The sequence below is a fragment of the Ambystoma mexicanum genome, unplaced genomic scaffold (genome assembly GCF_040938575.1).
Source record: "Ambystoma mexicanum isolate Mex_15411 unplaced genomic scaffold, UKY_AmexF1_1 Mex_scaf34, whole genome shotgun sequence".
Classification (NCBI taxonomy): Eukaryota; Metazoa; Chordata; class Amphibia; order Caudata; family Ambystomatidae; genus Ambystoma; species Ambystoma mexicanum.
In genome coordinates, this window is record NW_027182449.1 from 1768269 (window position 1) to 1788341 (window position 20073).

The following is a 20073-nucleotide window of genomic DNA, read 5'->3' on the forward strand; positions in this document are numbered from 1 at the left end:
AGGCCCAAGCCCTGCCCTCTGGCTCGCAACTCATACTTACCTGGCAGGGGAGCATCTGTGATCAGCAAGGCAGAGCTCCCAGGGTGAGACTCCTCCATTGCACATCGGATTTGCTGACCCCTGCGATGTCCCCAAATGCGGGATTCTCGACTGCATTATTTCTGGTAGTGGGGGACTGCGTTCGCGCTTTCCCCTGATTTATTGGTGAAAGAAAGAAAGAGTTTAGTGTGCGAGTCAGGTTGTTTGCACACAGGGCCCAAGCTCGTGCAGCAGAGTTTATTTTGCTGCAGTCAAGAGGGCCAGCCCTGGGCCGTTCAGGGGTCCACAGGCCTGATGGATTGGTGAAATAAAAAAATGTGAAAGTCATGTGTGTCATGTGTAGGTTGGGCCCCTGAATGTTGCTGCGGTCAAGAGGGCCAGCATTCACTGGAGGGGTGAAGTGCACAGGTGCCTAACCCCAGACTTGTGCGCCCCATGATATCAGGTGCCCCGGTAGTTCTTGAAGCCAGCCTGCCCTGCCCGGGCTCTGCTTTCGCGCCCAGGCCCTCCAACCTAAGGAAGGCCCAGCCAGCTCCTGGGGTTTTGGGGGCAGGGGTGAGACTGGCTCCCGGCCGCCGCTGCCGCCCGCCCCGTCCGAGCACCGGATCGGGCACGATCGGGCCTTGCCTTCACGGCCTTGCCGTGTCCTGGCGGGGGGCACCCCACCCGAGACGCTCTTGTTAAGCGGGGTGACCTGTCGGCTCAGGAGGGCCATGGACCCGCCTGGGGCCGACGGGCCAGTGGGCCCACTGCGCCAGGCCTGCTCGCTTTCCGACTGGGCCTGCTGGCTGGCAGCCAGGTCCGAATTTATGCAAATCTCAGGCCGAGCAGGGCCTGGTGGGAGACATGAACTGTGCCACAATGTGCCTCTTCTGCTGGGCTCTGCCTGCCGGAGCTTCCCCCTGCACGTGGGACAGGCAGCTCCGCAGACGCTCAGGGCTTCCGGGAGGGCTGGGGCTGGGTCAGGGCCGGCCTTCTCACCCTCGCTTAGCGGGGCTTCCAGAACAGGCCCAAGCCCTGCCCTCTGGCTCGCAACTCATACTTACCTGGCAGGGGAGCATCTGTGATCAGCAAGGCAGAGCTCCCAGGGTGAGGCTCATCCATTGCACATCGGATTTGCTGACCCCTGCGATGTCCCCAAATGCGGGATTCTCGACTGCATTATTTCTGGTAGTGGGGGACTGCGTTCGCGCTTTCCCCTGATTTATTGGTGAAAGAAAGAAAGAGTTTAGTGTGCGAGTCAGGTTGTTTGCACACAGGGCCCAAGCTCGTGCAGCAGAGTTTATTTTGCTGCAGTCAAGAGGGCCAGCCCTGGGCCGTTCAGGGGTCCACAGGCCTGATGGATTGGTGAAATAAAAAAATGTGAAAGTCATGTGTGTCATGTGTAGGTTGGGCCCCTGAATGTTGCTGCGGTCAAGAGGGCCAGCATTCACTGGAGGGGTGAAGTGCACAGGTGCCTAACCCCAGACTTGTGCGCCCCATGATATCAGGTGCCCCGGTAGTTCTTGAAGCCAGCCTGCCCTGCCCGGGCTCTGCTTTCGCGCCCAGGCCCTCCAACCTAAGGAAGGCCCAGCCAGCTCCTGGGGTTTTGGGGGCAGGGGTGAAACTGGCTCCCGGCCGCCGCTGCCGCCCGCCCCGTCCGAGCACCGATCGGGCACGATCGGGCCTTGCCGTGTCCTGGCGGGGGGCACCCCACCCGAGACGCTCTTGTTAAGCGGGGTGACCTGTCGGCTCAGGAGGGCCATGGACCCGCCTGGGGCCGACGGGCCAGTGGGCCCACTGCGCCAGGCCTGCTCGCTTTCCGACTGGGCCTGCTGGCTGGCAGCCAGGTCCGAATTTATGCAAATCTCAGGCCGAGCAGGGCCTGGTGGGAGACATGAACTGTGCCACAATGTGCCTCTTCTGCTGGGCTCTGCCTGCCGGAGCTTCCCCCTGCACGTGGGACAGGCAGCTCCGCAGACGCTCAGGGCTTCCGGGAGGGCTGGGGCTGGGTCAGGGCCGGCCTTCTCACCCTCGCTTAGCGGGGCTTCCAGAACAGGCCCAAGCCCTGCCCTCTGGCTCGCAACTCATACTTACCTGGCAGGGGAGCATCTGTGATCAGCAAGGCAGAGCTCCCAGGGTGAGGCTCATCCATTGCACATCGGATTTGCTGACCCATCCGATGTCCCCAAATGCGGGATTCTTGACTGCATTATTTCTGGTAGTGGGGGACTGCGTTCGCGCTTTCCCCTGATTTATTGGTGAAAGAAAGAAAGAGTTTAGTGTGCGAGTCAGGTTGTTTGCACACAGGGCCCAAGCTCGTGCAGCAGAGTTTATTTTGCTGCAGTCAAGAGGGCCAGCCCTGGGCCGTTCAGGGGTCCACAGGCCTGATGGATTGGTGAAATAAAAAAATGTGAAAGTCATGTGTGTCATGTGTAGGTTGGGCCCCTGAATGTTGCTGCGGTCAAGAGGGCCAGCATTCACTGGAGGGGTGAAGTGCACAGGTGCCTAACCCCAGACTTGTGCGCCCCATGATATCAGGTGCCCCGGTAGTTCTTGAAGCCAGCCTGCCCTGTCCGGGCTCTGCTTTCGCGCCCAGGCCCTCCAACCTAAGGAAGGCCCAGCCAGCTCCTGGGGTTTTGGGGGCAGGGGTGAGACTGGCTCCCGGCCGCCGCTGCCGCCCGCCCCGTCCGAGCACCGATCGGGCACGATCGGGCCTTGCCGTGTCCTGGCGGGGGGCACCCCACCCGAGACGCTCTTGTTAAGCGGGGTGACCTGTCGGCTCAGGAGGGCCATGGACCCGCCTGGGGCCGACGGGCCAGTGGGCCCACTGCGCCAGGCCTGCTCGCTTTCCGACTGGGCCTGCTGGCTGGCAGCCAGGTCCGAATTTATGCAAATCTCAGGCCGAGCAGGGCCTGGTGGGAGACATGAACTGTGCCACAATGTGCCTCTTCTGCTGGGCTCTGCCTGCCGGAGCTTCCCCCTGCACGTGGGACAGGCAGCTCCGCAGACGCTCAGGGCTTCCGGGGGGGCTGGGGCTGGGTCAGGGCCGGCCTTCTCACCCTCGCTTAGCGGGGCTTCCAGAACAGGCCCAAGCCCTGCCCTCTGGCTCGCAACTCATACTTACCTGGCAGGGGAGCATCTGTGATCAGCAAGGCAGGCCCCGTACAACTGGACGCTCCCTTGGTACTACAGGGAGATGGAAAAGTTCATCACAGATTTTGGCCTTCAGGGGGTGGTGCCTGCATTGTGGAACCCAAGGACAATCCACAACCTGATCCGGTCCCAAGACACCACAGATCCCATTGAGGACCTGCCAGCGGCCACAGTTACCCAGGTGTGGGAAAATGTGGCATCAAACAAACTCCTGAATATTCACAAGGACATCGCCTGGCTGACGGTGAGGGGGGCACTATCTGTGCGAGCATTCATGAACAGACGGGGCCTCTGCCCACACAGGAGCTGCCCAAGGGGGTGCCCGGCAGAGGAAACAGCGTACCACCTCTTCTGGGCATGCCCCTTTGCAAGGAAACTGCGCAGGGCCCTGAACACTGAGTTGAGTGCTCACATCCCGCCCCAAGACATTATACACCAGTCTGTGCTGTATGGACTCTTTGCACAGACCCACACAGTAGAGGCAATCCAGAACTGCTGGAGGATCCTCTGCTGCCTGAAGGACATTCTCCTCTACGCAAGGAAACGCCTGGTCCTCAATGATGAGCTGCTGACAACCGAAGCCTGTCGCAGGATGGTCCACGGCCTGCTAAGAGACTACGAAATCAAGGACAGCCTGGAAGATGGGGGCCCTGAGTAAAACCCCCAGCCCAGGCAATCATCCAAAAATAAAATAAAGAAAAAGAGAACTCTTTGCCTACTCAGGCAAAACACGAACACTTTGTAAACCACAGACTCTGAACAGAAAATATATATGTACCCACCCAAATGCCCAAAGTAAAATTGAAACCACCCCTTCTGCTTTGAGGGGGGAATGTAATTGCCACAAAAGTCTTCTTATTGAATTGAATTTATTACCCTTGTATCATCTTTAAGCACTTAATAAAGATATTTTTACAAAAAAAAAAAAAAAAAGGCAGAGCTCCCAGGGTGAGGCTCATCCATTGCACATCGGATTTGCTGACCCCTGCGATGTCCCCAAATGCGGGATTCTCGACTGCATTATTTCTGGTAGTGGGGGACTGCGTTCGTGCTTTCCCCTGATTTATTGGTGAAAGAAAGAAAGAGTTTAGTGTGCGAGTCAGGTTGTTTGCACACAGGGCCCAAGCTCGTGCAGCAGAGTTTATTTTGCTGCAGTCAAGAGGGCCAGCCCTGGGCCGTTCAGGGGTCCACAGGCCTGATGGATTGGTGAAATAAAAAAATGTGAAAGTCATGTGTGTCATGTGTAGGTTGGGCCCCTGAATGTTGCTGCGGTCAAGAGGGCCAGCATTCACTGGAGGGGTGAAGTGCACAGGTGCCTAACCCCAGACTTGTGCGCCCCATGATATCAGGTGCCCCGGTAGTTCTTGAAGCCAGCCTGTCCTGCCCGGGCTCTGCTTTCGCGCCCAGGCCCTCCAACCTAAGGAAGGCCCAGCCAGCTCCTGGGGTTTTGGGGGCAGGGGTGAGACTGGCTCCCGGCCGCCGCTGCCGCCCGCCCCGTCCGAGCACCGGATCGGGCACGATCGGGCCTTGCCTTCACGGCCTTGCCGTGTCCTGGCGGGGGGCACCCCACCCGAGACGCTCTTGTTAAGCGGGGTGACCTGTCGGCTCAGGAGGGCCATGGACCCGCCTGGGGCCGACGGGCCAGTGGGCCCACTGCGCCAGGCCTGCTCGCTTTCCGACTGGGCCTGCTGGCTGGCAGCCAGGTCCGAATTTATGCAAATCTCAGGCCGAGCAGGGCCTGGTGGGAGACATGAACTGTGCCACAATGTGCCTCTTCTGCTGGGCTCTGCCTGCCGGAGCTTCCCCCTGCACGTGGGACAGGCAGCTCCGCAGACGCTCAGGGCTTCCGGGAGGGCTGGGGCTGGGTCAGGGCCGGCCTTCTCACCCTCGCTTAGCGGGGCTTCCAGAACAGGCCCAAGCCCTGCCCTCTGGCTCGCAACTCATACTTACCTGGCAGGGGAGCATCTGTGATCAGCAAGGCAGAGCTCCCAGGGTGAGGCTCATCCATTGCACATCGGATTTGCTGACCCCTGCGATGTCCCCAAATGCGGGATTCTCGACTGCATTATTTCTGGTAGTGGGGGACTGCGTTCGCGCTTTCCCCTGATTTATTGGTGAAAGAAAGAAAGAGTTTAGTGTGCGAGTCAGGTTGTTTGCACACAGGGCCCAAGCTCGTGCAGCAGAGTTTATTTTGCTGCAGTCAAGAGGGCCAGCCCTGGGCCGTTCAGGGGTCCACAGGCCTGATGGATTGGTGAAATAAAAAAATGTGAAAGTCATGTGTGTCATGTGTAGGTTGGGCCCCTGAATGTTGCTGCGGTCAAGAGGGCCAGCATTCACTGGAGGGGTGAAGTGCACAGGTGCCTAACCCCAGACTTGTGCGCCCCATGATATCAGGTGCCCCGGTAGTTCTTGAAGCCAGCCTGCCCTGCCCGGGCTCTGCTTTCGCGCCCAGGCCCTCCAACCTAAGGAAGGCCCAGCCAGCTCCTGGGGTTTTGGGGGCAGGGGTGAAACTGGCTCCCGGCCGCCGCTGCCGCCCGCCCCGTCCGAGCACCGATCGGGCACGATCGGGCCTTGCCGTGTCCTGGCGGGGGGCACCCCACCCGAGACGCTCTTGTTAAGCGGGGTGACCTGTCGGCTCAGGAGGGCCATGGACCCGCCTGGGGCCGACGGGCCAGTGGGCCCACTGCGCCAGGCCTGCTCGCTTTCCGACTGGGCCTGCTGGCTGGCAGCCAGGTCCGAATTTATGCAAATCTCAGGCCGAGCAGGGCCTGGTGGGAGACATGAACTGTGCCACAATGTGCCTCTTCTGCTGGGCTCTGCCTGCCGGAGCTTCCCCCTGCACGTGGGACAGGCAGCTCCGCAGACGCTCAGGGCTTCCGGGAGGGCTGGGGCTGGGTCAGGGCCGGCCTTCTCACCCTCGCTTAGCGGGGCTTCCAGAACAGGCCCAAGCCCTGCCCTCTGGCTCGCAACTCATACTTACCTGGCAGGGGAGCATCTGTGATCAGCAAGGCAGAGCTCCCAGGGTGAGGCTCATCCATTGCACATCGGATTTGCTGACCCCTGCGATGTCCCCAAATGCGGGATTCTCGACTGCATTATTTCTGGTAGTGGGGGACTGCGTTCGCGCTTTCCCCTGATTTATTGGTGAAAGAAAGAAAGAGTTTAGTGTGCGAGTCAGGTTGTTTGCACACAGGGCCCAAGCTCGTGCAGCAGAGTTTATTTTGCTGCAGTCAAGAGGGCCAGCCCTGGGCCGTTCAGGGGTCCACAGGCCTGATGGATTGGTGAAATAAAAAAATGTGAAAGTCATGTGTGTCATGTGTAGGTTGGGCCCCTGAATGTTGCTGCGGTCAAGAGGGCCAGCATTCACTGGAGGGGTGAAGTGCACAGGTGCCTAACCCCAGACTTGTGCGCCCCATGATATCAGGTGCCCCGGTAGTTCTTGAAGCCAGCCTGCCCTGCCCGGGCTCTGCTTTCGCGCCCAGGCCCTCCAACCTAAGGAAGGCCCAGCCAGCTCCTGGGGTTTTGGGGGCAGGGGTGAGACTGGCTCCCGGCCGCCGCTGCCGCCCGCCCCGTCCGAGCACCGGATCGGGCACGATCGGGCCTTGCCTTCACGGCCTTGCCGTGTCCTGGCGGGGGGCACCCCACCCGAGACGCTCTTGTTAAGCGGGGTGACCTGTCGGCTCAGGAGGGCCATGGACCCGCCTGGGGCCGACGGGCCAGTGGGCCCACTGCGCCAGGCCTGCTCGCTTTCCGACTGGGCCTGCTGGCTGGCAGCCAGGTCCGAATTTATGCAAATCTCAGGCCGAGCAGGGCCTGGTGGGAGACATGAACTGTGCCACAATGTGCCTCTTCTGCTGGGCTCTGCCTGCCGGAGCTTCCCCCTGCACGTGGGACAGGCAGCTCCGCAGACGCTCAGGGCTTCCGGGAGGGCTGGGGCTGGGTCAGGGCCGGCCTTCTCACCCTCGCTTAGCGGGGCTTCCAGAACAGGCCCAAGCCCTGCCCTCTGGCTCGCAACTCATACTTACCTGGCAGGGGAGCATCTGTGATCAGCAAGGCAGAGCTCCCAGGGTGAGGCTCATCCATTGCACATCGGATTTGCTGACCCCTGCGATGTCCCCAAATGCGGGATTCTCGACTGCATTATTTCTGGTAGTGGGGGACTGCGTTCGCGCTTTCCCCTGATTTATTGGTGAAAGAAAGAAAGAGTTTAGTGTGCGAGTCAGGTTGTTTGCACACAGGGCCCAAGCTCGTGCAGCAGAGTTTATTTTGCTGCAGTCAAGAGGGCCAGCCCTGGGCCGTTCAGGGGTCCACAGGCCTGATGGATTGGTGAAATAAAAAAATGTGAAAGTCATGTGTGTCATGTGTAGGTTGGGCCCCTGAATGTTGCTGCGGTCAAGAGGGCCAGCATTCACTGGAGGGGTGAAGTGCACAGGTGCCTAACCCCAGACTTGTGCGCCCCATGATATCAGGTGCCCCGGTAGTTCTTGAAGCCAGCCTGCCCTGCCCGGGCTCTGCTTTCGCGCCCAGGCCCTCCAACCTAAGGAAGGCCCAGCCAGCTCCTGGGGTTTTGGGGGCAGGGGTGAAACTGGCTCCCGGCCGCCGCTGCCGCCCGCCCCGTCCGAGCACCGATCGGGCACGATCGGGCCTTGCCGTGTCCTGGCGGGGGGCACCCCACCCGAGACGCTCTTGTTAAGCGGGGTGACCTGTCGGCTCAGGAGGGCCATGGACCCGCCTGGGGCCGACGGGCCAGTGGGCCCACTGCGCCAGGCCTGCTCGCTTTCCGACTGGGCCTGCTGGCTGGCAGCCAGGTCCGAATTTATGCAAATCTCAGGCCGAGCAGGGCCTGGTGGGAGACATGAACTGTGCCACAATGTGCCTCTTCTGCTGGGCTCTGCCTGCCGGAGCTTCCCCCTGCACGTGGGACAGGCAGCTCCGCAGACGCTCAGGGCTTCCGGGAGGGCTGGGGCTGGGTCAGGGCCGGCCTTCTCACCCTCGCTTAGCGGGGCTTCCAGAACAGGCCCAAGCCCTGCCCTCTGGCTCGCAACTCATACTTACCTGGCAGGGGAGCATCTGTGATCAGCAAGGCAGAGCTCCCAGGGTGAGGCTCATCCATTGCACATCGGATTTGCTGACCCATCCGATGTCCCCAAATGCGGGATTCTTGACTGCATTATTTCTGGTAGTGGGGGACTGCGTTCGCGCTTTCCCCTGATTTATTGGTGAAAGAAAGAAAGAGTTTAGTGTGCGAGTCAGGTTGTTTGCACACAGGGCCCAAGCTCGTGCAGCAGAGTTTATTTTGCTGCAGTCAAGAGGGCCAGCCCTGGGCCGTTCAGGGGTCCACAGGCCTGATGGATTGGTGAAATAAAAAAATGTGAAAGTCATGTGTGTCATGTGTAGGTTGGGCCCCTGAATGTTGCTGCGGTCAAGAGGGCCAGCATTCACTGGAGGGGTGAAGTGCACAGGTGCCTAACCCCAGACTTGTGCGCCCCATGATATCAGGTGCCCCGGTAGTTCTTGAAGCCAGCCTGCCCTGTCCGGGCTCTGCTTTCGCGCCCAGGCCCTCCAACCTAAGGAAGGCCCAGCCAGCTCCTGGGGTTTTGGGGGCAGGGGTGAGACTGGCTCCCGGCCGCCGCTGCCGCCCGCCCCGTCCGAGCACCGATCGGGCACGATCGGGCCTTGCCGTGTCCTGGCGGGGGGCACCCCACCCGAGACGCTCTTGTTAAGCGGGGTGACCTGTCGGCTCAGGAGGGCCATGGACCCGCCTGGGGCCGACGGGCCAGTGGGCCCACTGCGCCAGGCCTGCTCGCTTTCCGACTGGGCCTGCTGGCTGGCAGCCAGGTCCGAATTTATGCAAATCTCAGGCCGAGCAGGGCCTGGTGGGAGACATGAACTGTGCCACAATGTGCCTCTTCTGCTGGGCTCTGCCTGCCGGAGCTTCCCCCTGCACGTGGGACAGGCAGCTCCGCAGACGCTCAGGGCTTCCGGGGGGGCTGGGGCTGGGTCAGGGCCGGCCTTCTCACCCTCGCTTAGCGGGGCTTCCAGAACAGGCCCAAGCCCTGCCCTCTGGCTCGCAACTCATACTTACCTGGCAGGGGAGCATCTGTGATCAGCAAGGCAGGCCCCGTACAACTGGACGCTCCCTTGGTACTACAGGGAGATGGAAAAGTTCATCACAGATTTTGGCCTTCAGGGGGTGGTGCCTGCATTGTGGAACCCAAGGACAATCCACAACCTGATCCGGTCCCAAGACACCACAGATCCCATTGAGGACCTGCCAGCGGCCACAGTTACCCAGGTGTGGGAAAATGTGGCATCAAACAAACTCCTGAATATTCACAAGGACATCGCCTGGCTGACGGTGAGGGGGGCACTATCTGTGCGAGCATTCATGAACAGACGGGGCCTCTGCCCACACAGGAGCTGCCCAAGGGGGTGCCCGGCAGAGGAAACAGCGTACCACCTCTTCTGGGCATGCCCCTTTGCAAGGAAACTGCGCAGGGCCCTGAACACTGAGTTGAGTGCTCACATCCCGCCCCAAGACATTATACACCAGTCTGTGCTGTATGGACTCTTTGCACAGACCCACACAGTAGAGGCAATCCAGAACTGCTGGAGGATCCTCTGCTGCCTGAAGGACATTCTCCTCTACGCAAGGAAACGCCTGGTCCTCAATGATGAGCTGCTGACAACCGAAGCCTGTCGCAGGATGGTCCACGGCCTGCTAAGAGACTACGAAATCAAGGACAGCCTGGAAGATGGGGGCCCTGAGTAAAACCCCCAGCCCAGGCAATCATCCAAAAATAAAATAAAGAAAAAGAGAACTCTTTGCCTACTCAGGCAAAACACGAACACTTTGTAAACCACAGACTCTGAACAGAAAATATATATGTACCCACCCAAATGCCCAAAGTAAAATTGAAACCACCCCTTCTGCTTTGAGGGGGGAATGTAATTGCCACAAAAGTCTTCTTATTGAATTGAATTTATTACCCTTGTATCATCTTTAAGCACTTAATAAAGATATTTTTACAAAAAAAAAAAAAAAAAGGCAGAGCTCCCAGGGTGAGGCTCATCCATTGCACATCGGATTTGCTGACCCCTGCGATGTCCCCAAATGCGGGATTCTCGACTGCATTATTTCTGGTAGTGGGGGACTGCGTTCGTGCTTTCCCCTGATTTATTGGTGAAAGAAAGAAAGAGTTTAGTGTGCGAGTCAGGTTGTTTGCACACAGGGCCCAAGCTCGTGCAGCAGAGTTTATTTTGCTGCAGTCAAGAGGGCCAGCCCTGGGCCGTTCAGGGGTCCACAGGCCTGATGGATTGGTGAAATAAAAAAATGTGAAAGTCATGTGTGTCATGTGTAGGTTGGGCCCCTGAATGTTGCTGCGGTCAAGAGGGCCAGCATTCACTGGAGGGGTGAAGTGCACAGGTGCCTAACCCCAGACTTGTGCGCCCCATGATATCAGGTGCCCCGGTAGTTCTTGAAGCCAGCCTGTCCTGCCCGGGCTCTGCTTTCGCGCCCAGGCCCTCCAACCTAAGGAAGGCCCAGCCAGCTCCTGGGGTTTTGGGGGCAGGGGTGAGACTGGCTCCCGGCCGCCGCTGCCGCCCGCCCCGTCCGAGCACCGGATCGGGCACGATCGGGCCTTGCCTTCACGGCCTTGCCGTGTCCTGGCGGGGGGCACCCCACCCGAGACGCTCTTGTTAAGCGGGGTGACCTGTCGGCTCAGGAGGGCCATGGACCCGCCTGGGGCCGACGGGCCAGTGGGCCCACTGCGCCAGGCCTGCTCGCTTTCCGACTGGGCCTGCTGGCTGGCAGCCAGGTCCGAATTTATGCAAATCTCAGGCCGAGCAGGGCCTGGTGGGAGACATGAACTGTGCCACAATGTGCCTCTTCTGCTGGGCTCTGCCTGCCGGAGCTTCCCCCTGCACGTGGGACAGGCAGCTCCGCAGACGCTCAGGGCTTCCGGGAGGGCTGGGGCTGGGTCAGGGCCGGCCTTCTCACCCTCGCTTAGCGGGGCTTCCAGAACAGGCCCAAGCCCTGCCCTCTGGCTCGCAACTCATACTTACCTGGCAGGGGAGCATCTGTGATCAGCAAGGCAGAGCTCCCAGGGTGAGGCTCATCCATTGCACATCGGATTTGCTGACCCCTGCGATGTCCCCAAATGCGGGATTCTCGACTGCATTATTTCTGGTAGTGGGGGACTGCGTTCGCGCTTTCCCCTGATTTATTGGTGAAAGAAAGAAAGAGTTTAGTGTGCGAGTCAGGTTGTTTGCACACAGGGCCCAAGCTCGTGCAGCAGAGTTTATTTTGCTGCAGTCAAGAGGGCCAGCCCTGGGCCGTTCAGGGGTCCACAGGCCTGATGGATTGGTGAAATAAAAAAATGTGAAAGTCATGTGTGTCATGTGTAGGTTGGGCCCCTGAATGTTGCTGCGGTCAAGAGGGCCAGCATTCACTGGAGGGGTGAAGTGCACAGGTGCCTAACCCCAGACTTGTGCGCCCCATGATATCAGGTGCCCCGGTAGTTCTTGAAGCCAGCCTGCCCTGCCCGGGCTCTGCTTTCGCGCCCAGGCCCTCCAACCTAAGGAAGGCCCAGCCAGCTCCTGGGGTTTTGGGGGCAGGGGTGAAACTGGCTCCCGGCCGCCGCTGCCGCCCGCCCCGTCCGAGCACCGATCGGGCACGATCGGGCCTTGCCGTGTCCTGGCGGGGGGCACCCCACCCGAGACGCTCTTGTTAAGCGGGGTGACCTGTCGGCTCAGGAGGGCCATGGACCCGCCTGGGGCCGACGGGCCAGTGGGCCCACTGCGCCAGGCCTGCTCGCTTTCCGACTGGGCCTGCTGGCTGGCAGCCAGGTCCGAATTTATGCAAATCTCAGGCCGAGCAGGGCCTGGTGGGAGACATGAACTGTGCCACAATGTGCCTCTTCTGCTGGGCTCTGCCTGCCGGAGCTTCCCCCTGCACGTGGGACAGGCAGCTCCGCAGACGCTCAGGGCTTCCGGGAGGGCTGGGGCTGGGTCAGGGCCGGCCTTCTCACCCTCGCTTAGCGGGGCTTCCAGAACAGGCCCAAGCCCTGCCCTCTGGCTCGCAACTCATACTTACCTGGCAGGGGAGCATCTGTGATCAGCAAGGCAGAGCTCCCAGGGTGAGGCTCATCCATTGCACATCGGATTTGCTGACCCCTGCGATGTCCCCAAATGCGGGATTCTCGACTGCATTATTTCTGGTAGTGGGGGACTGCGTTCGCGCTTTCCCCTGATTTATTGGTGAAAGAAAGAAAGAGTTTAGTGTGCGAGTCAGGTTGTTTGCACACAGGGCCCAAGCTCGTGCAGCAGAGTTTATTTTGCTGCAGTCAAGAGGGCCAGCCCTGGGCCGTTCAGGGGTCCACAGGCCTGATGGATTGGTGAAATAAAAAAATGTGAAAGTCATGTGTGTCATGTGTAGGTTGGGCCCCTGAATGTTGCTGCGGTCAAGAGGGCCAGCATTCACTGGAGGGGTGAAGTGCACAGGTGCCTAACCCCAGACTTGTGCGCCCCATGATATCAGGTGCCCCGGTAGTTCTTGAAGCCAGCCTGCCCTGCCCGGGCTCTGCTTTCGCGCCCAGGCCCTCCAACCTAAGGAAGGCCCAGCCAGCTCCTGGGGTTTTGGGGGCAGGGGTGAAACTGGCTCCCGGCCGCCGCTGCCGCCCGCCCCGTCCGAGCACCGATCGGGCACGATCGGGCCTTGCCGTGTCCTGGCGGGGGGCACCCCACCCGAGACGCTCTTGTTAAGCGGGGTGACCTGTCGGCTCAGGAGGGCCATGGACCCGCCTGGGGCCGACGGGCCAGTGGGCCCACTGCGCCAGGCCTGCTCGCTTTCCGACTGGGCCTGCTGGCTGGCAGCCAGGTCCGAATTTATGCAAATCTCAGGCCGAGCAGGGCCTGGTGGGAGACATGAACTGTGCCACAATGTGCCTCTTCTGCTGGGCTCTGCCTGCCGGAGCTTCCCCCTGCACGTGGGACAGGCAGCTCCGCAGACGCTCAGGGCTTCCGGGAGGGCTGGGGCTGGGTCAGGGCCGGCCTTCTCACCCTCGCTTAGCGGGGCTTCCAGAACAGGCCCAAGCCCTGCCCTCTGGCTCGCAACTCATACTTACCTGGCAGGGGAGCATCTGTGATCAGCAAGGCAGAGCTCCCAGGGTGAGGCTCATCCATTGCACATCGGATTTGCTGACCCCTGCGATGTCCCCAAATGCGGGATTCTCGACTGCATTATTTCTGGTAGTGGGGGACTGCGTTCGCGCTTTCCCCTGATTTATTGGTGAAAGAAAGAAAGAGTTTAGTGTGCGAGTCAGGTTGTTTGCACACAGGGCCCAAGCTCGTGCAGCAGAGTTTATTTTGCTGCAGTCAAGAGGGCCAGCCCTGGGCCGTTCAGGGGTCCACAGGCCTGATGGATTGGTGAAATAAAAAAATGTGAAAGTCATGTGTGTCATGTGTAGGTTGGGCCCCTGAATGTTGCTGCGGTCAAGAGGGCCAGCATTCACTGGAGGGGTGAAGTGCACAGGTGCCTAACCCCAGACTTGTGCGCCCCATGATATCAGGTGCCCCGGTAGTTCTTGAAGCCAGCCTGCCCTGCCCGGGCTCTGCTTTCGCGCCCAGGCCCTCCAACCTAAGGAAGGCCCAGCCAGCTCCTGGGGTTTTGGGGGCAGGGGTGAAACTGGCTCCCGGCCGCCGCTGCCGCCCGCCCCGTCCGAGCACCGATCGGGCACGATCGGGCCTTGCCGTGTCCTGGCGGGGGGCACCCCACCCGAGACGCTCTTGTTAAGCGGGGTGACCTGTCGGCTCAGGAGGGCCATGGACCCGCCTGGGGCCGACGGGCCAGTGGGCCCACTGCGCCAGGCCTGCTCGCTTTCCGACTGGGCCTGCTGGCTGGCAGCCAGGTCCGAATTTATGCAAATCTCAGGCCGAGCAGGGCCTGGTGGGAGACATGAACTGTGCCACAATGTGCCTCTTCTGCTGGGCTCTGCCTGCCGGAGCTTCCCCCTGCACGTGGGACAGGCAGCTCCGCAGACGCTCAGGGCTTCCGGGAGGGCTGGGGCTGGGTCAGGGCCGGCCTTCTCACCCTCGCTTAGCGGGGCTTCCAGAACAGGCCCAAGCCCTGCCCTCTGGCTCGCAACTCATACTTACCTGGCAGGGGAGCATCTGTGATCAGCAAGGCAGAGCTCCCAGGGTAAGGCTCATCCATTGCACATCGGATTTGCTGACCCCTGCGATGTCCCCAAATGCGGGATTCTCGACTGCATTATTTCTGGTAGTGGGGGACTGCGTTCGCGCTTTCCCCTGATTTATTGGTGAAAGAAAGAAAGAGTTTAGTGTGCGAGTCAGGTTGTTTGCACACAGGGCCCAAGCTCGTGCAGCAGAGTTTATTTTGCTGCAGTCAAGAGGGCCAGCCCTGGGCCGTTCAGGGGTCCACAGGCCTGATGGATTGGTGAAATAAAAAAATGTGAAAGTCATGTGTGTCATGTGTAGGTTGGGCCCCTGAATGTTGCTGCGGTCAAGAGGGCCAGCATTCACTGGAGGGGTGAAGTGCACAGGTGCCTAACCCCAGACTTGTGCGCCCCATGATATCAGGTGCCCCGGTAGTTCTTGAAGCCAGCCTGCCCTGCCCGGGCTCTGCTTTCGCGCCCAGGCCCTCCAACCTAAGGAAGGCCCAGCCAGCTCCTGGGGTTTTGGGGGCAGGGGTGAAACTGGCTCCCGGCCGCCGCTGCCGCCCGCCCCGTCCGAGCACCGATCGGGCACGATCGGGCCTTGCCGTGTCCTGGCGGGGGGCACCCCACCCGAGACGCTCTTGTTAAGCGGGGTGACCTGTCGGCTCAGGAGGGCCATGGACCCGCCTGGGGCCGACGGGCCAGTGGGCCCACTGCGCCAGGCCTGCTCGCTTTCCGACTGGGCCTGCTGGCTGGCAGCCAGGTCCGAATTTATGCAAATCTCAGGCCGAGCAGGGCCTGGTGGGAGACATGAACTGTGCCACAATGTGCCTCTTCTGCTGGGCTCTGCCTGCCGGAGCTTCCCCCTGCACGTGGGACAGGCAGCTCCGCAGACGCTCAGGGCTTCCGGGAGGGCTGGGGCTGGGTCAGGGCCGGCCTTCTCACCCTCGCTTAGCGGGGCTTCCAGAACAGGCCCAAGCCCTGCCCTCTGGCTCGCAACTCATACTTACCTGGCAGGGGAGCATCTGTGATCAGCAAGGCAGAGCTCCCAGGGTGAGGCTCATCCATTGCACATCGGATTTGCTGACCCCTGCGATGTCCCCAAATGCGGGATTCTCGACTGCATTATTTCTGGTAGTGGGGGACTGCGTTCGCGCTTTCCCCTGATTTATTGGTGAAAGAAAGAAAGAGTTTAGTGTGCGAGTCAGGTTGTTTGCACACAGGGCCCAAGCTCGTGCAGCAGAGTTTATTTTGCTGCAGTCAAGAGGGCCAGCCCTGGGCCGTTCAGGGGTCCACAGGCCTGATGGATTGGTGAAATAAAAAAATGTGAAAGTCATGTGTGTCATGTGTAGGTTGGGCCCCTGAATGTTGCTGCGGTCAAGAGGGCCAGCATTCACTGGAGGGGTGAAGTGCACAGGTGCCTAACCCCAGACTTGTGCGCCCCATGATATCAGGTGCCCCGGTAGTTCTTGAAGCCAGCCTGCCCTGCCCGGGCTCTGCTTTCGCGCCCAGGCCCTCCAACCTAAGGAAGGCCCAGCCAGCTCCTGGGGTTTTGGGGGCAGGGGTGAAACTGGCTCCCGGCCGCCGCTGCCGCCCGCCCCGTCCGAGCACCGATCGGGCACGATCGGGCCTTGCCGTGTCCTGGCGGGGGGCACCCCACCCGAGACGCTCTTGTTAAGCGGGGTGACCTGTCGGCTCAGGAGGGCCATGGACCCGCCTGGGGCCGACGGGCCAGTGGGCCCACTGCGCCAGGCCTGCTCGCTTTCCGACTGGGCCTGCTGGCTGGCAGCCAGGTCCGAATTTATGCAAATCTCAGGCCGAGCAGGGCCTGGTGGGAGACATGAACTGTGCCACAATGTGCCTCTTCTGCTGGGCTCTGCCTGCCGGAGCTTCCCCCTGCACGTGGGACAGGCAGCTCCGCAGACGCTCAGGGCTTCCGGGAGGGCTGGGGCTGGGTCAGGGCCGGCCTTCTCACCCTCGCTTAGCGGGGCTTCCAGAACAGGCCCAAGCCCTGCCCTCTGGCTCGCAACTCATACTTACCTGGCAGGGGAGCATCTGTGATCAGCAAGGCAGAGCTCCCAGGGTGAGGCTCATCCATTGCACATCGGATTTGCTGACCCCTGCGATGTCCCCAAATGCGGGATTCTCGACTGTATTATTTCTGGTAGTGGGGGACTGCGTTCGCGCTTTCCCCTGATTTATTGGTGAAAGAAAGAAAGAGTTTAGTGTGCGAGTCAGGTTGTTTGCACACAGGGCCCAAGCTCGTGCAGCAGAGTTTATTTTGCTGCAGTCAAGAGGGCCAGCCCTGGGCCGTTCAGGGGTCCACAGGCCTGATGGATTGGTGAAATAAAAAAATGTGAAAGTCATGTGTGTCATGTGTAGGTTGGGCCCCTGAATGTTGCTGCGGTCAAGAGGGCCAGCATTCACTGGAGGGGTGAAGTGCACAGGTGCCTAACCCCAGACTTGTGCGCCCCATGATATCAGGTGCCCCGGTAGTTCTTGAAGCCAGCCTGCCCTGCCCGGGCTCTGCTTTCGCGCCCAGGCCCTCCAACCTAAGGAAGGCCCAGCCAGCTCCTGGGGTTTTGGGGGCAGGGGTGAAACTGGCTCCCGGCCGCCGCTGCCGCCCGCCCCGTCCGAGCACCGATCGGGCACGATCGGGCCTTGCCGTGTCCTGGCGGGGGGCACCCCACCCGAGACGCTCTTGTTAAGCGGGGTGACCTGTCGGCTCAGGAGGGCCATGGACCCGCCTGGGGCCGACGGGCCAGTGGGCCCACTGCGCCAGGCCTGCTCGCTTTCCGACTGGGCCTGCTGGCTGGCAGCCAGGTCCGAATTTATGCAAATCTCAGGCCGAGCAGGGCCTGGTGGGAGACATGAACTGTGCCACAATGTGCCTCTTCTGCTGGGCTCTGCCTGCCGGAGCTTCCCCCTGCACGTGGGACAGGCAGCTCCGCAGACGCTCAGGGCTTCCGGGAGGGCTGGGGCTGGGTCAGGGCCGGCCTTCTCACCCTCGCTTAGCGGGGCTTCCAGAACAGGCCCAAGCCCTGCCCTCTGGCTCGCAACTCATACTTACCTGGCAGGGGAGCATCTGTGATCAGCAAGGCAGAGCTCCCAGGGTGAGACTCCTCCATTGCACATCGGATTTGCTGACCCCTGCGATGTCCCCAAATGCGGGATTCTCGACTGCATTATTTCTGGTAGTGGGGGACTGCGTTCGCGCTTTCCCCTGATTTATTGGTGAAAGAAAGAAAGAGTTTAGTGTGCGAGTCAGGTTGTTTGCACACAGGGCCCAAGCTCGTGCAGCAGAGTTTATTTTGCTGCAGTCAAGAGGGCCAGCCCTGGGCCGTTCAGGGGTCCACAGGCCTGATGGATTGGTGAAATAAAAAAATGTGAAAGTCATGTGTGTCATGTGTAGGTTGGGCCCCTGAATGTTGCTGCGGTCAAGAGGGCCAGCATTCACTGGAGGGGTGAAGTGCACAGGTGCCTAACCCCAGACTTGTGCGCCCCATGATATCAGGTGCCCCGGTAGTTCTTGAAGCCAGCCTGCCCTGCCCGGGCTCTGCTTTCGCGCCCAGGCCCTCCAACCTAAGGAAGGCCCAGCCAGCTCCTGGGGTTTTGGGGGCAGGGGTGAGACTGGCTCCCGGCCGCCGCTGCCGCCCGCCCCGTCCGAGCACCGATCGGGCACGATCGGGCCTTGCCGTGTCCTGGCGGGGGGCACCCCACCCGAGACGCTCTTGTTAAGCGGGGTGACCTGTCGGCTCAGGAGGGCCATGGACCCGCCTGGGGCCGACGGGCCAGTGGGCCCACTGCGCCAGGCCTGCTCGCTTTCCGACTGGGCCTGCTGGCTGGCAGCCAGGTCCGAATTTATGCAAATCTCAGGCCGAGCAGGGCCTGGTGGGAGACATGAACTGTGCCACAATGTGCCTCTTCTGCTGGGCTCTGCCTGCCGGAGCTTCCCCCTGCACGTGGGACAGGCAGCTCCGCAGACGCTCAGGGCTTCCGGGAGGGCTGGGGCTGGGTCAGGGCCGGCCTTCTCACCCTCGCTTAGCGGGGCTTCCAGAACAGGCCCAAGCCCTGCCCTCTGGCTCGCAACTCATACTTACCTGGCAGGGGAGCATCTGTGATCAGCAAGGCAGAGCTCCCAGGGTGAGGCTCATCCATTGCACATCGGATTTGCTGACCCCTGCGATGTCCCCAAATGCGGGATTCTCGACTGTATTATTTCTGGTAGTGGGGGACTGCGTTCGCGCTTTCCCCTGATTTATTGGTGAAAGAAAGAAAGAGTTTAGTGTGCGAGTCAGGTTGTTTGCACACAGGGCCCAAGCTCGTGCAGCAGAGTTTATTTTGCTGCAGTCAAGAGGGCCAGCCCTGGGCCGTTCAGGGGTCCACAGGCCTGATGGATTGGTGAAATAAAAAAATGTGAAAGTCATGTGTGTCATGTGTAGGTTGGGCCCCTGAATGTTGCTGCGGTCAAGAGGGCCAGCATTCACTGGAGGGGTGAAGTGCACAGGTGCCTAACCCCAGACTTGTGCGCCCCATGATATCAGGTGCCCCGGTAGTTCTTGAAGCCAGCCTGCCCTGCCCGGGCTCTGCTTTCGCGCCCAGGCCCTCCAACCTAAGGAAGGCCCAGCCAGCTCCTGGGGTTTTGGGGGCAGGGGTGAAACTGGCTCCCGGCCGCCGCTGCCGCCCGCCCCGTCCGAGCACCGATCGGGCACGATCGGGCCTTGCCGTGTCCTGGCGGGGGGCACCCCACCCGAGACGCTCTTGTTAAGCGGGGTGACCTGTCGGCTCAGGAGGGCCATGGACCCGCCTGGGGCCGACGGGCCAGTGGGCCCACTGCGCCAGGCCTGCTCGCTTTCCGACTGGGCCTGCTGGCTGGCAGCCAGGTCCGAATTTATGCAAATCTCAGGCCGAGCAGGGCCTGGTGGGAGACATGAACTGTGCCACAATGTGCCTCTTCTGCTGGGCTCTGCCTGCCGGAGCTTCCCCCTGCACGTGGGACAGGCAGCTCCGCAGACGCTCAGGGCTTCCGGGAGGGCTGGGGCTGGGTCAGGGCCGGCCTTCTCACCCTCGCTTAGCGGGGCTTCCAGAACAGGCCCAAGCCCTGCCCTCTGGCTCGCAACTCATACTTACCTGGCAGGGGAGCATCTGTGATCAGCAAGGCAGAGCTCCCAGGGTGAGGCTCATCCATTGCACATCGGATTTGCTGACCCCTGCGATGTCCCCAAATGCGGGATTCTCGACTGCATTATTTCTGGTAGTGGGGGACTGCGTTCGCGCTTTCCCCTGATTTATTGGTGAAAGAAAGAAAGAGTTTAGTGTGCGAGTCAGGTTGTTTGCTCACAGGGCCCAAGCTCGTGCAGCAGAGTTTATTTTGCTGCAGTCAAGAGGGCCAGCCCTGGGCCGTTCAGGGGTCCACAGGCCTGATGGATTGGTGAAATAAAAAAATGTGAAAGTCATGTGTGTCATGTGTAGGTTGGGCCCCTGAATGTTGCTGCGGTCAAGAGGGCCAGCATTCACTGGAGGGGTGAAGTGCACAGGTGCCTAACCCCAGACTTGTGCGCCCCATGATATCAGGTGCCCCGGTAGTTCTTGAAGCCAGCCTGCCCTGCCCGGGCTCTGCTTTCGCGCCCAGGCCCTCCAACCTAAGGAAGGCCCAGCCAGCTCCTGGGGTTTTGGGGGCAGGGGTGAAACTGGCTCCCGGCCGCCGCTGCCGCCCGCCCCGTCC

The 20073-nt window shown here is 60.8% G+C and overlaps 16 non-coding genes and 2 pseudogenes across 16 annotated transcripts; all 18 read left to right on the forward strand.

Moving 5' to 3' along the window:
- The first annotated feature begins 32 nt into the window (after positions 1 to 32).
- LOC138558439 (U1 spliceosomal RNA) lies at positions 33 to 196 on the forward strand. The gene has a single exon (XR_011298588.1). It is a non-coding gene; the product is annotated as a U1 spliceosomal RNA (small nuclear RNA).
- Positions 197 to 1077: 881 nt separating this feature from the next.
- Positions 1078 to 1241, forward strand: LOC138559104 (U1 spliceosomal RNA). Its single transcript, XR_011299164.1, has one exon. It is a non-coding gene; the product is annotated as a U1 spliceosomal RNA (small nuclear RNA).
- Positions 1242 to 2107: 866 nt separating this feature from the next.
- Positions 2108 to 2271, forward strand: LOC138558645 (U1 spliceosomal RNA). The gene has a single exon (XR_011298787.1). It is a non-coding gene; the product is annotated as a U1 spliceosomal RNA (small nuclear RNA).
- A 1826-nt stretch (positions 2272 to 4097) lies between these two features.
- On the forward strand, positions 4098 to 4235 carry LOC138558669 (U1 spliceosomal RNA; annotated as a pseudogene).
- Positions 4236 to 5116: 881 nt separating this feature from the next.
- LOC138559105 (U1 spliceosomal RNA) lies at positions 5117 to 5280 on the forward strand. The gene has a single exon (XR_011299165.1). It is a non-coding gene; the product is annotated as a U1 spliceosomal RNA (small nuclear RNA).
- An 866-nt stretch (positions 5281 to 6146) lies between these two features.
- On the forward strand, positions 6147 to 6310 carry LOC138559106 (U1 spliceosomal RNA). The gene has a single exon (XR_011299166.1). It is a non-coding gene; the product is annotated as a U1 spliceosomal RNA (small nuclear RNA).
- Positions 6311 to 7191: 881 nt separating this feature from the next.
- On the forward strand, positions 7192 to 7355 carry LOC138559107 (U1 spliceosomal RNA). Its single transcript, XR_011299167.1, has one exon. It is a non-coding gene; the product is annotated as a U1 spliceosomal RNA (small nuclear RNA).
- Positions 7356 to 8221: 866 nt separating this feature from the next.
- Positions 8222 to 8385, forward strand: LOC138558646 (U1 spliceosomal RNA). The gene has a single exon (XR_011298788.1). It is a non-coding gene; the product is annotated as a U1 spliceosomal RNA (small nuclear RNA).
- Positions 8386 to 10211: 1826 nt separating this feature from the next.
- LOC138558670 (U1 spliceosomal RNA) lies at positions 10212 to 10349 on the forward strand (annotated as a pseudogene).
- Positions 10350 to 11230: 881 nt separating this feature from the next.
- LOC138558000 (U1 spliceosomal RNA) lies at positions 11231 to 11394 on the forward strand. The gene has a single exon (XR_011298155.1). It is a non-coding gene; the product is annotated as a U1 spliceosomal RNA (small nuclear RNA).
- An 866-nt stretch (positions 11395 to 12260) lies between these two features.
- Positions 12261 to 12424, forward strand: LOC138558001 (U1 spliceosomal RNA). Its single transcript, XR_011298156.1, has one exon. It is a non-coding gene; the product is annotated as a U1 spliceosomal RNA (small nuclear RNA).
- An 866-nt stretch (positions 12425 to 13290) lies between these two features.
- On the forward strand, positions 13291 to 13454 carry LOC138558002 (U1 spliceosomal RNA). The gene has a single exon (XR_011298157.1). It is a non-coding gene; the product is annotated as a U1 spliceosomal RNA (small nuclear RNA).
- An 866-nt stretch (positions 13455 to 14320) lies between these two features.
- LOC138558413 (U1 spliceosomal RNA) lies at positions 14321 to 14484 on the forward strand. The gene has a single exon (XR_011298563.1). It is a non-coding gene; the product is annotated as a U1 spliceosomal RNA (small nuclear RNA).
- An 866-nt stretch (positions 14485 to 15350) lies between these two features.
- Positions 15351 to 15514, forward strand: LOC138558003 (U1 spliceosomal RNA). The gene has a single exon (XR_011298158.1). It is a non-coding gene; the product is annotated as a U1 spliceosomal RNA (small nuclear RNA).
- Positions 15515 to 16380: 866 nt separating this feature from the next.
- On the forward strand, positions 16381 to 16544 carry LOC138558290 (U1 spliceosomal RNA). The gene has a single exon (XR_011298442.1). It is a non-coding gene; the product is annotated as a U1 spliceosomal RNA (small nuclear RNA).
- Positions 16545 to 17410: 866 nt separating this feature from the next.
- LOC138558440 (U1 spliceosomal RNA) lies at positions 17411 to 17574 on the forward strand. Its single transcript, XR_011298589.1, has one exon. It is a non-coding gene; the product is annotated as a U1 spliceosomal RNA (small nuclear RNA).
- An 866-nt stretch (positions 17575 to 18440) lies between these two features.
- Positions 18441 to 18604, forward strand: LOC138558291 (U1 spliceosomal RNA). Its single transcript, XR_011298443.1, has one exon. It is a non-coding gene; the product is annotated as a U1 spliceosomal RNA (small nuclear RNA).
- An 866-nt stretch (positions 18605 to 19470) lies between these two features.
- Positions 19471 to 19634, forward strand: LOC138558004 (U1 spliceosomal RNA). The gene has a single exon (XR_011298159.1). It is a non-coding gene; the product is annotated as a U1 spliceosomal RNA (small nuclear RNA).
- The last annotated feature ends 439 nt before the right edge of the window (positions 19635 to 20073 follow it).